At 36.2% G+C, this 15,585-nt stretch overlaps 1 pseudogene; it reads right to left on the minus strand.

The window, feature by feature from the left end:
• LOC105091105 (DNA primase small subunit-like) overlaps positions 1–15,585 on the minus strand; it is a 36,382-nt pseudogene that overhangs the window by 18,589 nt on the left and 2,208 nt on the right.

Genomic DNA, 15,585 nt, shown 5'->3' on the forward strand with positions numbered 1-15,585 from the left:
GCCAAATTTGGAAAATTGTATTTTTAAGAAATCTGTCCACTTCATCTAAATGTTTAATTTATTGTAATAGAGCTGTCCGCTATACTCTCTCTTATCTTTGTATTCTGGAATATGTAATGATGTTCCATTTAAAAATTCTTGATTTGGTAATTTCCTTTGTTTCTTGATCACTTTTGTTTAAAAAATTTTTTTTCTTAGTCTTTTTAAAGAACTAAATTTGGTTTTGTTGGGTCCTATATTGTTAATTTGTTTTCTGTTTCACTGTTTGTGCATCTTATCTTTATTATTTATTTTCTTCTCTTGTATTTTGGTTTGATTTGCTGATATTTCCTAGCTTTTTTTAGATGGATTCTTTAAATAGTAATGTTTAGGCTTTCTTCTTTCCACAATGTGCATTTAAGTCCATAAATCTCACGTAGCACTGGTATGGCAAAATGTCCTTCTGTGATTGTGGATTTGTATATTTTTCATATAATTTTGTTAATATTTGCTCTCTATATTTTAAAGTTATATTTTGGGCATACAAAGATATAATATTGTGATAACTCCCCAATATGGTCAACTTTTATCATTGTGAAATACATGTTTATTTCCAGTGATGCTTCTTGCTTTAAAGTATTATTGTCTGACTTTAGTAAAACTACATATTCTTTTGTTTGTTTAATATTACACAGTATAACCTTTTATATCCTTTTACTTTCAACTTTTCTTATACTTAAAGTATGTTTATTGTAATCAGAAAATAGATCTATTTTCATCCAGACTGAAAATCTTCAACTTTAATATTATCACTGGTATTTTTGGATCTAGACTTATCAGCTTACTCTTTTTTTCCATTTTTCCCTTTTGCTCTTGTTTCCTTTTTCTTCTTTCTTGACCCATTATGAATTAATCAAACACATTTTAAAATATTTCTATTTTCCCTTATATTGACTATAGATTCTGATATTATTTTGGGAAGAGGAGGGATCAATTTCCTAGAGATTACACAATGGATCCTTGATTTATTGTATCCACCCTAAATTAATACTTTACTCTTTCAAGGTAGTAGAGATGGATACATAAATTATAGTATATTCAGATTACTGCTGCATACAGCAATTTGGATGAATCTCAAAATCATAATATTCAGCTAAGGAAGATATATACAAAAGAGTACATGCTTTATGATTCTATTTCTAAAAAATAATGCAATCTGCAAAATTAATTTATGGTGATAAAAATCAGGATAGTGGTTTCTTTGGGGGAAGCTGGCAGAAATGGGGCACAGAGAGAATCTCTTGGGTGCTGATGTTTTCTATATTTTTATCTGTGTGTTGGTTGCATGGTTGTACTATACCTATGTTATGAAAATTCGTTGAGGTATACACTTACATATGTACTCTTCTACAGATATATTTGCATATGTGCTATAGTAATATATATATTAACCTTTAATAAATATAAAATAAAAATCTAGTCTTAATAACATTCCTTGAGGCTAACTTCTGTAACTTGTCCAGACGGGGTGAATCACTCCTCTGTTCTCATAACACATTGCTCCTACGGCTTTCTGAGCACTCATATAGGTACTATACTGAAATGTGCACATTCATGCTTTATAATTAAATAATTCATTTTTTAAAGAGGATTCTGGGAAATGTAAGGGCATGATTCTTTAAGTGATCATAGTAGTCCATCTTGTAATCAACCCCGATATCAGAAAAAAAAGAAGTAATGTTCTCTTCAGTCTGCCTTAGGCTTGCTCTGGTGATCCTAGGGCAGGGACTGGCAAAACAGCCCATAAGGGACTTGGAGTGTCTTTCTTCAAGAAGATGAGACTTACTGTGTGACGTCTAGTTCCTTAACCCTTTCTGCTTCTTTCTCCTTAGTCCTGGAATCCTGCTACAATTATCCTCTTTTTTTTTCTCTTCATTCTTTACCGACTACCAAGTAATCAATATGTGTGCTACCTGTGTAATTAAAACAGATTTCTTCTTGAAGAAAGAGTCCTCTACATCTTGGTTCAAGATGTAGCAATCTTCCAAAATACTGGGTCCTTGACTTGTCACTCGGAGTAGAATTTCTTCTCTTTAAACCCATAGGCAGAGTATTTCTACCCTTCTGGTTTAAAGAGTTGTTATAAATTCTGCATATGAATCCGTTACTGTACTACCTCTAGTGTAATGAGGGCTTCCACTGCTGAAATATTGTCTGCTGGTGCCTAACATCACTACCCTATTCCTAGCCACAATCAGCTCTCACCAGTACTAAGACAATAGCCTCCTACTGGTCTACCCTGCAGACCTTTCACTCAATTGACAACATTTTTGTTTCTTCAATAGTTTCCATTTCTCTTGTGTAATAAGAGCTTATTGTTATTTTAAATAAATTTATTTTCTCCTCTTTTTCACACAAATTTCTTAAGTCTCTAATAGAAAACAACCCCTACTACCTTCAGATTTTATAGCAGCAGCCAAGTCTTCAGCCTTGGCCGGCAAGGCAGTGCAATGGCTTTAATTTTATTCAGGCATGTCTAATAATGACCATCACTTTCCAGCCAAGAAAAGTCCTACTGCTTTAGAAATTAGGTTTTCATGCAAATTCGGTTGAAAATATTGTTTAGTTTTCAGTTTCACAGAGAAGTTTCCCTGGCTTTCTCGGTGTAACGAAAACCAATAAACAAACAAAAACATTGCACAGAGTATTTTACATCTTCTGTTTGGATAAATAACTTTTTTCTCCAAATCACAACTCTAGTCTGGTCAACTTGTATGCCTTTCAACAGTAAATTTCAATATCATATATTCACAGTTAAGCAGTACTCTTGACTCATCTCTAGGGTGATGATTTTAATTCTAGATAAACTCTGCTTTCATTTTGAGGATAAATATTTCAATGAGTCAAAAATAAACCAGCACAATTTCTAGTTCCCTCCTGTCTGTCCAGAAAACAGCTACTATTTGTTCAACTAGTTATTCAAGCCAGAAACTTGGGAGTCATCCATGGCATTTTCTTCTTGATCCTCACACCTATTCCATCATTATTGGTGAAACTTGTTGATTCATTTTTAAACAGCTTATAAATTCATATTCTCAGCCACATTTTTAACATCACTACCCTATTCCTAGCCACAATCAGCTCTCACCAGTACTAAGACAATAGCCTCCTACTGGTCTACCTACACATCCTCCTCTATTCCAAGCAGTCTCTGTTTGAATAAAAATCCTTTGGCAATATAAAACTGATTGTATCAACCCATTTCTCCTAAAGACAAGATCAAAATCATGATTAAGGCCCTCATGACCCTGGCATATCTCTACCCCTTCAGTCTCCTTTCTGTCCAAGCACCACCTCACTGAATGCACCTCAGCCACGCTTCTTCCTTCAGTTCCTAGAAAAGGCTATACTACTTCACTTAATCATCTTTCAGATTCCAAGGAAAGTTTGTTGACCATCCTGAGTATACCAAACTTCCCTACTTTTACAATTGTAGCAATTGCAGCATTAATAATTTAACATCTGCATGTCCGATTATACAGTCAACGTTTATCATCTCCCTTGAACAAAAACTAAATGCAGACAGAAACCTACTTTTTTTCTTCATGACTATTACAAGAACCTAGCACAAGATATGACACATTGTGTTAGCTTACTGATAATTTGTTGAATGAATGAATGAAAAACATCATCTGGCAACCTTAAATAAAGGCAATTATAGTCTCTACTATATTCTCTTAAAAATTCTAAAGTCTCAGTATCTCACTAAGGTAAGTTCTTAAAAGTCAATTCCCTATTTATTCACTTTCACTATTTCTTATACCTCTTGGTCATCTCTGTCTAATGTAAATTAATCATCTCCCAAGAGAAATCCTGTGCTTTAACCAAAGCAAATCCTACTGACCTTTCTTCTTTTCCAGGTTTCCCTTGTACTAACTATAAGGATAAGATGGGGATCTTTGGTTAGGAGATAATCCTTATAGAAATAAGTGAGGACTGTGAAATAATGGTTAACATCAGTACTTTACATGGACTGGCTCATTTAAACTTCAAAAATACTCATTATGTAAGGCTTAACAATTAATGAAACACATTCTCATTTTATTGAGGAAAGATATGAGGCACCAAGGAGTTAGTAATTTGTCAAGATCAAGGATGATAAATGTTTGAGTGCCATCAGAACCTAGAAAGTCACTGTCTATTACTAAGCAGTGCACTATGTTCCCCCTAAAGCAACAAAATAATTCTCTGTGGCAGTGAGCCTGGAAAAGGCTGTGAAAACTCATGTATTGTGCTTGTCATACATACCCCCATGCAGTGTCTAGCATAAACTCTAGAAAAATCACCAATAAAATATCAGTAGAATGAACTAATGAATGAAAGAACTGATTAACCAATGAATCAGTCTGTCAAGTGGCACGATTTAAGGTCCTGAAGCAACAAAATGATGGATAAGAGGCATGTGTTAAGAAAAATTATTTGTAGAGGATATCCTTGAAAAAATACCAGTAACTAGACACATAATAATTTACAAAGGAAGTGGTAGGTCTTGGACTAGAATATAATCATGAAACTGATCGACACTTTTTATAAAATGTCTTGAATGTGAAGTTCTTTTTCTAATTTTTTCTTACTTCCAATTTACATATCTGTAGAAGGACAGATAAGGCACATGATGGGAAAGAGAAGGCAATTTATGTTGATAAATTGTTTAAATATATCATGGTTCAGATTAACAAAATTACTTTCCAAAAAAAGCCAGCTTCTGCCTTAATAGAAATTATTTCCCATTTAATATCCCATAGGGATTATACTAACTTCTTTCATTGTGGTTTTAGTGATAAGGAAGGAATTTAAACTATTTCCAAAGGGTCTTTTTCTTTTTTCATCTCTATTATTTCCCTTCTCTTCCGTAGACCACATTAAATTTAGACTCAAGTTTCCAAATGCTACTGAAGTAGACAGAATACTGTCCTCCTTCTTTCCTGCCAAAGATGTTCACATCCCAACCCTCAGAATCTATCAGTATGTTGCCTTACCTGGCAAAAGGTACTTTGCAAATGTGATTAAGTTAAGAATCCTTTGATGGGGAGACTATCCTGGATCATCTGAGTGAGTCCAATGTAATCACAAGGGTCCACATAAAGAGGGAGGCAGGGATGTCAGAGTCAGAGATAGTTCTGAAGATGGAGTAAGCGGCTATCAGTCAAAGAATGCACGATGCCTCGAGAAGCTGGAAAAGGCAAGGAAACAGATTCCTCGTTAGAGCCTCCAGAAAGAATGTAGCCCCTATGACACCTTGATTTTAAGAGTTCTGACCATCCATAAGATAATGAATTTGTATTGTTTCAAGCCACTATATTTCTGATAACTTGCTACCACAGCAATAGGAATGTAATATCTCTATAGCATTCCCGTAACTTTGTTTTTTCATTTTATGGTTGGCAAAGGAGGAAAGGATTAGCATTGATTCACCTAAAAGAGTCAATGATTTTGCTGAGGACAGAGACAATGAAAGTAATTCTCGGAATATTATAAAGTTAAAGATATCCAGTTTTGTTTTGTCTTCAGAGATGCTTTAAGTGGCTTCAGTATAGTATCTTAGTTTTTGAAAACTGGATTATCCCTGGAGGAGTAAAAGATTGATAGTTGGAAAACGGAACGAGGCAATGTAGATGTAAAAACACGTAGACGTAGATTTAGATATGTGCTTAACCTATACTGTACCACTTTTTTATTCCATTGTTTAAGATTATCAGAGGGAAAAACTCCTGGGAGTTAATGATATAAATCTAAGCATATATCATTTTGATATAAACTTTACTACATAAAAGATATCTGAAATTACATTGTTCAAACCAAACTTTTCTAGCAAGTTAGAAGCAATGGCTACATTTTCTCTGTGTTAATTACTCCCTTTTATCCATAGCCTAACCTATAATTTACATTTCAAATTGTGTATTTTAGACTGTAGTACAGTCTTTCATTAATTTACTCATAATCTAAAGCATAACTTCTCCACTGTATCCAATCAATACATGTTTATCTTTTCCTATTTATTGTATATCTATGCTATCTATCTGCTGGTCAGAAGCTTTTCAAGGCTAATTGAGTTTATTTTTAAATAATAGTGGAAAAATTCATATCTTGGTATAATCTTATATTCAAATGCAACAGACTGGGAAAAACACTATATTCTTTATATATTATTACTGATGCTATGTAAATAAACCAGGAATAATTCCAAAGTATCTTCTGTCTGTACTTCTCAAATGATGTGTGATTCACAAGTTTTAGTCCTCAAAGTAATTTAAGGAAAAAAACCTTCTGGCTGCCAGACATTCCTCTCACCTCTGTTACACTTACTTAGGGAGAATTCTCACAATCCAAAGTTTTGCTTTCCCAGTAGCTGCAAAGTGCAAACTGACAGGCTGTGATCTCACTAGATGATGCCAAAAGAATCTGTTATTTCTGCCTGATTACATGAAAGCATAGTTCTGATGAGTGCTTCGAGTCACAGGCCTAGGTAAGACCTCCAGAATCTAGAATCTAAAAGAAGGAGCCATTTAAAATGTCCACTTAAAGTGTCATAGATAAATGAGTTTCCCCTCATCTCAGTAACTTCTTGGCCTTGCCACCGTTTTTTTCAGTTAAAGACTGTATCTTTGTGTCTGAATTAAATTCTTCTTACATTAAGGATGACCATTAAAGATCAGTGAAAACAGAGAATTGGTGACTATCCTTTCTTTTACATACTTGTCCTTCCATCAGTCATCACTCTGTAGTTGAACTTCATCATGTCAAACAGTTCATTTAAGTGGTGACTATCACTGACTCTTGTAATTCATTCCACAGTCTTGCAATTTCACATTGTCTCATTAGGTTCAGTTCCAATCCGTTTCATGATCAGGCTGTAATTTGTTCATCTTCCATTTACTTCATTATAGGCAATAATTTAAGAAACACTCTTAAAGAATTGTCAAATGGAGGGAAATTCAGCAGATTTTAGAGTTACTCTGCCTTTGGGTATACTCTAGATAGATGGTAACATTCCAGAAACAATTTGGCCTTGTTCTCAAGTAGCCTCAGACAAGTGTTGTAATTTCTATGGTTCCTATAGTCAAGAGGTTTGAAGGAGCCTAATTAATCACTCTTCCCATCTTTGAGAACTTAACCAATTTAAGTCAGACAAGGAGGCATTAAGTATTAAAATAGGCTCAGAATTTTTACCAGTAAAGCTGGATTGAAGAGTATGGGGGTGGTGTCTTTCTACCTTTATTTTTAATCCTAGAATTTGAGACCCCCAAGTCTCTGACCTGTATGTCTTATTGCACATAGATAAGATGGGCCTAAAAGACGTTCTATTTCTTTAGCTCACTCCATCAAATTCACAAGAGCAAGCATTAGCTTTACCCAGATACAGTTCTCTCCAAAAGGAAAACAGAGAATTGGGTTCATGCTGCCTAAATTATAATGCTTGGGTCCTAACATTATGGTTATGTGATTCCATGGTGGGCAGACTCTTAAATCAGAATGCTCACTTCTTCAACTATGGGGGGAACTCAGTGCTGGAACAGGTGGGAAAGGAGGATGGGATGAAGTGTTCCTTCCTGGGAAATGGAGTGAAAGTAACTCCAAAGAAAAATGAACATGGAGAAATAACTCCCTGCACTCAGGAAAAATACCCTGCCTTGCCAGGTGTATGACACCCTGACTTCCAAGTATTTCTATGGAGCTGTTTAGAACTTGGCTCAGCAGAGGTGACTTTAAATCTCAAACTGCTACCTTCAACTAGAACACTGGTTAAGTGTCTTAAGTGTCTAAAACTCTGTTTCTTCATCTGGCATAGGGCAATAATATCAGTACCTACTTCATAGGGTTGATGTGAATATTAAATGAGAAATTATATGTAAAACACCATATAAAGTGCCTGACCTATAGAAAGAACCCACCAGAATGATAGCTGTAACAGTCACTGTAATTAGTATGCTATTCTCAAATGAATATCTTCTTTTTAAACTGACTTTGCTTATATATTCACATTCATATCAATGGCGCCTATTCACTTATTGAAATCTGTATTTAACTTTAACCCAGGGTCAGCAAATGCAGCCTATAGGACAAATTCATGCTCAAATTTCCCTCTTTTTTCCTTACAAACAAACCTGTATTGGAATACAGACACATTTATTAATTTACATATTGAATATGATTGCTTTTGAGCAACAATAGCACAGTTAAGTGGTTGGGACAGATGCCAGACACCATCCTCCTCACAAAACCTAATATTTACTTTTGGACCCTTTCCAAAAAACATTTGGCAATCACTCCTAACCTCTGCACAGGAATGTGTGAAACATCAAAATGGGCCCAACTTGGGTAAGAAACATGTATGGCAATTAAAAATTAGATAGACCATTGATACTTTTGAAAAAGTTAATGACTAAAAATGTCAAAATGTTTCTGATTTGGGTTTACAAGGCAGTCAGACTTTGAAAACTTTGCTGGGATGAGTTTGAAATAATACTGTTTGGCTCCTCCAACCAGACACAAATAGGCATGTTTTTGTTTTATATTATTGTTTATTAATAAAATGTTTTAAAGTAAATTAGTCATTTTCACCTTTACTAATTCTCTTTCCTTATTCGCAATTGTCATTCTTTTTCTGATAATTGAAGGTAAATACCAACTTCTTTATTTTTCATCTTTATCAATAATGAACTACTGTGAGGGTACAATTTTTTTTTCAATCCAGCTTTTCTGTATCCCCTAGGGGTCTTCAGTTATAGTCTCCTTTTCATTATTTTTTAGGTTATAATTTTATTGTTCTGTTTCCTTTGATTCAAGAGTTGGGTGTGTTTCTTAGTTTCCAAATAATTATGATACATTTAAAATTCTTTCTAGGTTTATTATATTATGAGAATGTAATATGTAAACATTTTACTTCTTGGACTTAAGATATTCATTTTAGCTACATACATGATTACTTTTTGTAAAATTTCCATAGATATACAATAAAGATTGTTCTCTACCTTTGAGTTTACACCCCCTCCCACTTATAACCATAGTTATGTAATCAGATATACTGATTGGATTATTCAGTATATACACACACACATATATATATGTGTATATATATATATCTTTACTTGTTTTTTGTCTACTATCTTAATCCAATTCCAAAATAGGCGTATTAAAGTCTTCCCATCACTCACACTAAAAGAAAAAAACCGCATAATATGACCTTATTCATGCATATGTAAATTATCCTTAGATATGTGTGAACTTTCTCATTCCCAGGTGTTACTGACATTCTAATTTCCATCATTATCTCATTCTTATTTCTACCAAATCAGGCTATCATCTCAAACCTTTCTATTTTTAAATTTGATATATGAATGAATATGTCTATAGACTGGCCCTGTAAATATTTGGTAAATTCCTTAGATCCAAGAATAGAATATCTTTTTTTTTTTTTTTTTTTTTTAGTGGAAGTACTGGTGATTGAAACCAGGATCTCGCACATGCTAAGCACTGTGCTCTACCACTGAGCTATACACCGCCACCAAGAATAGCTTTTTTAGCATGACTATTTTTCAGCTCAGTAAAGAAGAAACACCAACATCCCTCTGACTGTACTTGCTTTGAGTCAGTGCCCAGCCTCATGCTAGCTGCCTAATCTTTGAGTCTTGTCCTGGATGTATTAGATTTCGTTTCCAAGGTGTGATTCCACTATAGGACACTAGGTGGGACTAAAATCTCATCTAATGCTCCTAAGTCCCACTGCTGTAGGTTTTCTCCCAAATCATCTCTGATTTATGTTATTTCATACTGAGCTATTTTCTTGATCCTCATATACAGATCACAATCCAAAGTGTGTTTGTTTTTGTGCACACAGTCTTTAAAAATTTCTTTGAAAAATTAGAGAAGAGAAAGAAATTCAAGGCATTTAATTGTGTTGACTGCATTATAGTCTATTCTATATAAACCAAAAAGATAAAAGAAAAAAAAGCTGTATGCCTATAGAGAAAACAATGTTAAAGGAAAGAAATTTTTCATTAAGCCATGGAAAGCACTAGCCCAATAGCTGGCTTCTCGATGCTTCTCTGAAGATAGAACGTAAACTAGAACAACTGCTTTATTTAGATTGGTTGCTAAACCAGGTGAAATATATCTGACACTTCAAAATCTATCTCACAAAATCAAACATGGAAGAAACAACATTTTTAAAAGTCAATTTAATTATCTAGATATATGGAAAGTCCAAGTGTTTTGACAAATATAACAGGTTTTATGTTGGTGAAATGAAGTTGGTTATATTTTTCTCAGCTGTTTCTTTAAGGAAGACTAATCCAATTGTCCTCTGAGAGAAGAAGTGAGAAGCTACAATGGCAACAGTTGTAAAAAATACTACTCTATGAAGCCCCAATTGTAATCTAGTAACTCATACCTTTTGTTTATTATTATTTTATTTGGGGGGGGGGGTAATTGGGTTTTTATTTATTTATTTTTAATGGAGGTACTGCGGATAAAACCCAGGACCTTGTACTTGCTAGGAACACGCTCTGCCACTGAGCTATACTCTCCCCCACAACTTCTGAATTGAAGTTTTGGTAGGTTTAGATGCCCAGTTCAAAATAACTTTTAAAAGATGAGCAATGAGGTGTGACCTGACCAATAAAATATAAGGAAGTAAAATTAAGAAGTGGCTGAATACACAATCGATGTATAATTAACTTAAGTGTCTAAGACTTAAGGACAAATCCCTCATTCACCTAGAATATTCAGTCCAGAAATATCCAGTGAGCTGAGATTAAAGGCTTAGATATACACTACTCACTCACCTCTGTATGTGGCAACTGGTAGAACTGTGTATTCATATCAGAAATCTTAGAATTATCCTTGTACAATATTCAATTTTACGAATTGATCTGCAGTCCACTTATTCTTCCCATTATGGCTCTTTTCAGGAAATTTAACACTCTCCTTTGGTGGTCTCAGTAATCTTTTCAAAAAAATTCTTTCTCAAGGAAAAAAAAAATTGCTTTGAGCGCTAATATGCATACATGGTTCTGCCATATTTATTAAATGGTTCTTGAAGTATTTGATTCTTGGTTGAAGGTAGAAGATACCCAAATTGGTTTGAAGGGAGTTGTTATCTTCAGAAGTCTTTTTGAAATCACTCTTCTTGATAAGATCTCCTTTTTGGGATTTATCTAAATTTTCAAAAAGCTGTCCAGACACTGTTACATAAGGAGCTACTTCTTACAGTCTCTGATTCTATGTTTGATATCAGATTCAGCTTCCTTCTCTTTTTCCTCTTCATGAGTGGAATTAGTATACAACTCATGGAGTTTATGATTGGAACAGTAAATGGATCAAACTGATCTATTTTCCAAAAATCAATAAGCCCAGAAATGCAAGTTGTTTTAGGATGAACACTAAAAGGGCTCTTCAGTCAATGATTGATTCCTTTGCTAGCAATGATATGCAGCTGTGGAAAACTGCTGGGTTTTTCTGTACCGTGATCTCTCACTCAAGCCAGGGTCCACATTTGTCGTTTTTGATGTTATTCTGACATCTGCTGGCTACCTTCTTCAAATGCTCCCAACAATGAAGTGAACTGTGATGATTTTTGGATCTTTGTTGAAGTTTACCATGAATTGTTTCAGAAACAAGGGCTAAAATATTATCCCAGCTTTCTTTATTTTCAAGAAAATCTTGATCAATCAACATGTATTCTTCCATGTATTTTTAAAATCACATTTATAGATTTTCTGACAAAAGGGTAAATGTTTTCACTTAGGTTAACTTCATTTGTAATGTGTTGACCGCCCTTAACAAGCCTCAACTCCTCAACTATCCCAGACGGTACTACTGAGGACAATTCTGATTCATCAGAGACTCAGCAATGAACACCTCTCCTTCTAGAATGTACCCAGAGATAGTCTGCTGGTGCAGAGGCCCAACTCAGATCGGCTGATAGGACTGTGGGAGTTCCCATCCGTGACTGCAGAGCCCTCAAGGCAGTACCAGCACAAGGTCCTGCTGCAGGAACTGCAGAGTTGGATCCCCCCGTGGCCACCCGCCTCCAGCACCTGGGGCAGGTGTTCCGAGTGTACGAGGGCCAGCAGCCAGAGAACTGCAAGGATTCTGAAAGATCCCAGGTGTCACTTTGTACAGATGGAAAAAGCCCAGCCCTGGCCAGCAAGTCCTGGATAGTTTCTTTCAGCCCCACATCTCCGCTGATGTACCCTAGCCTCAACAGTGCTTCCCAGTGATGCTTCTGGAAGCCCCCACCCCCTGAGAAGCCTGTTTAATAAAGTGCTTATTTTTGTATTTTTAGATATATATAAAAAATACCCAGAGACGATGCTTAAATCCGAAGTCCTCCTTCAGTGCTCTGTTCGATGAGGCGTATGGCCATTGTCATGAGAGTCCGGCACTTAGAACACACGTCTACATCTCCTCTTCCAGATCACTCTGCTTGTCGGAGGATTGGTAGCGAACGTAAATACCATCTTTCAATGTGAATGAAAATTCTCGGTGTCGGAGGTAATTCTTTATCACTCAGCTGTAGTCGAGTCAGCTATAGCACTGGGCGTTCGGAAAGAGCCTCTGGTAATAAATCTTAAGCAGCTCAGGCAGCTGGGCGGGGTCAAACGTCTCCACCGAGCGCGGAACTCCTCCGCGGTGGGAGGGGCACAAGAATTGGCGGGAACTTTGAACGGCAGCCGCGGCCACTGCGCAGGCGCATAGTGGCCTCGGCAGGCAGCCTGCTGCTGCCAGGAGAACTATCGCTCGGCTCTGGAGGCGGCTTGGGGCCCGGAGGCTCTGCCCGGTCTGCGCCCGTCTGCCGTGACGGTGGGTCCACCCTCAGGTGGACAGAAGGAGGCCGCGCCCATTCCAGAAAGAAGTTCTTCTGCGGGAAGGTGAGCCCCTGAGCGTGTTGACAGTTGGCAGCCAGGTGAAGAGATACTTAGGGCCAGGTGTGTGGGAGGGGCGGGGAGCTTACGTGTCTTCTCCAGGCGCGCCCCTCTTCTCGAATCTTCACCGTGTTCACTAACCGGAAGCTCCCAGAGTGATTTTTAATACACTACAGATTGTTAGCTGCAAAAGCCTATGTATGCCTGAGGAAGAGCGGGTTGAAATAAAAGGAAATATCAAGGTTTTTGCCCTCACTGCTCAGATGTAACTGCTGCCAGGAGTCTGAGCTCTATAGAGTATAATTAACTTTAGATGGAGTTCAGAATTTACTTATTAGTCTCCAAATCTTCATGGCCAAGATGGTTTACAAATTGGCCAAAATAACATATAGTTTTTCTCTCTGGGTAAAATTTTAGTCGATTCTCTCAGACCTAGGAATCTAAATTTTGCAAGTGAGAAAAAGAAGCCAGTCAGTTGGTACTTGACTCTCTCTCATTCCTGGGCATATATGTGGAGAAAACTCTAATTCAAAAAGATGCACCCCAATGTTCATAGCAGCACTATTAACAATAGCCAAGACATGGAAGCAACCTAAACCTAACCAGCAGATGACTGGATAAGGAAGCTGTGGTATATTTATACAATGCAATACTACCCAGTCATAAAAAAGAGTGAAATAATGTTATTTGCAACAACATGGATGGACTTCGAGATACCATATTAAGTGAAGTCAGACAGAGAAAGGCAATATCACATGATATCATTTGTATGTGGACTCTTAGAAAAAGGACACAAATGAATTTATTTACAAACTAGAAATAGACTCACAGAGGTAGAAAGCAAATTATGGTTACCAAAGGGGAAAGATGGGGTGAGGGATAAATTAGAGGAGTTTGGAATTAACATATACATAACACTATGTATCAAATAGATAAACAACAAGGACATACTATATAGCACATGAATACAGCATATTCAATATGTTGCAATAACCTACAGTGGAAAAGAATCTGAAAAAGAATATATACGTGTGTGTGTGTGTATGTGTGTGTGTATATATATATATATATATATAATTAATCTTATATTAGCACAGCTTACAAACACCATACTAGCGACACTACTCATACTAATTGTATTCTGACTCCCCCAATACACACACACACACACACACACACACATAGATACATATATATAACTGAATCATTTTGCTGTGTACCTGAAACTAACACAGCATTGTAAATCAAATATACTTCAATTAAAAAAAATAAAACAATGCAAAAAGTTAGCATTACGTTTTTGAGAGCAAATCTGTTTTAAGAATACTTTTCCCTATCCTAAGACCACAAATATATACTCCTATATTTTCTTTTAAAATAGGTCTTTATTAGTCCAGAATGTATTTTGTTTTAAGTCCTAGTGAAAAAAAAATTTGCTGAAAAGGCCATGGAAGGGCTTGTGTACCATGGAAGATAGAATATATTAAAGTACTCTATATTTCAGGAAGATAGAGATAATGTTAATTAAAAAAAAAAAAAAAGAAGAAGAAGAAGAAAGGAGAGGTAGCAACCAGAAAAAAAAATTGAGCGATGTGTGAATTTAAACCCATCAAAGGAAATTTGATCTGTCAAGTGGAGGCCAGGACAGGAAAAATGAAAAAGTATAAATAAAGAAACATAAAGAAACTTGGACAAAATTTGTATTAATCAGGTCTGGCTCTCATAACAAAATATCATAGACTGGGTGGCTTAAACGACAGGGATTTATGTCTCACATTTCTGAAGGTTGGGAAGTCCACTGTGAAGATTCAGTTCCCTAGTAAGAACTCTCTTCCTGGGTTACAGAAGGCTACCTTCTCACTGTTCTCACATGGTGGAGAGAGGAAGCAAGTTCTCTGGTGTCTTTTCTTATAAGGGCCCTAATCATAAGGCTCACACCTTCATGACCTCATTGAAATCTGTCTCCATCTCCAGTTGCCATCCATTGGCAGTTAGGACTTCAACATCTGAATTTTGGAAGGACAGAATTCAATCCATACCATTCTACTCCTGACCCCACAAATTTATACCATTCTTGTATTCAGAATATATTCATGTCATTCCAGTAGCACCAAGCCTTAAATCTTTTGAGAATTAATTCTTAACTCAAAGTCCAAGGTCTCATCTAAATAGCAAAATCAGATATGAGTGTTATTCAAGGTATGACTCATCTGAGGCAAAATTCCTCTCCAGCTGTGAATTTGTGAAACCAGACGAGCTATGTGTTTCCAAAATACGGTGGTGGGACAGGTGTAGTATAGACATCTCCATTCCAAAAGGGAGAAATAGGAAAGAAGGAAGGGGTGACAAATCACAAGCAGGTCAAAAGGTAGCAAGGTAAATTCTGTCAGGTTGTAAGTCTCCAGAATAATCCTCTTTTGTTTGATGCTCTGCCTTCTGGACCCATTGAGGCAATAGTCTTGCTCCTGCAGTTCTGCAGGGCAGGGGTCATTCCCTTAAAAACTCTGTCAGGTGCAGGTCATTTCCTTAAGGCTCTTCTGGGTGACCTAGCCCCACAGCTTCAGTTGGAGGCCATATAGTCTGTTGAAACTGAAGTGGTGGCCTTAATGATCTCTGAATTATCTTCAGGGTCATTCTTTTTTTTTTTTTAATTGAGATATAATTGATATACAACATTATA

Source organism: Camelus dromedarius, chromosome 4 (genome assembly GCF_036321535.1).
Source record: "Camelus dromedarius isolate mCamDro1 chromosome 4, mCamDro1.pat, whole genome shotgun sequence".
Classification (NCBI taxonomy): domain Eukaryota; kingdom Metazoa; phylum Chordata; class Mammalia; order Artiodactyla; family Camelidae; genus Camelus; species Camelus dromedarius.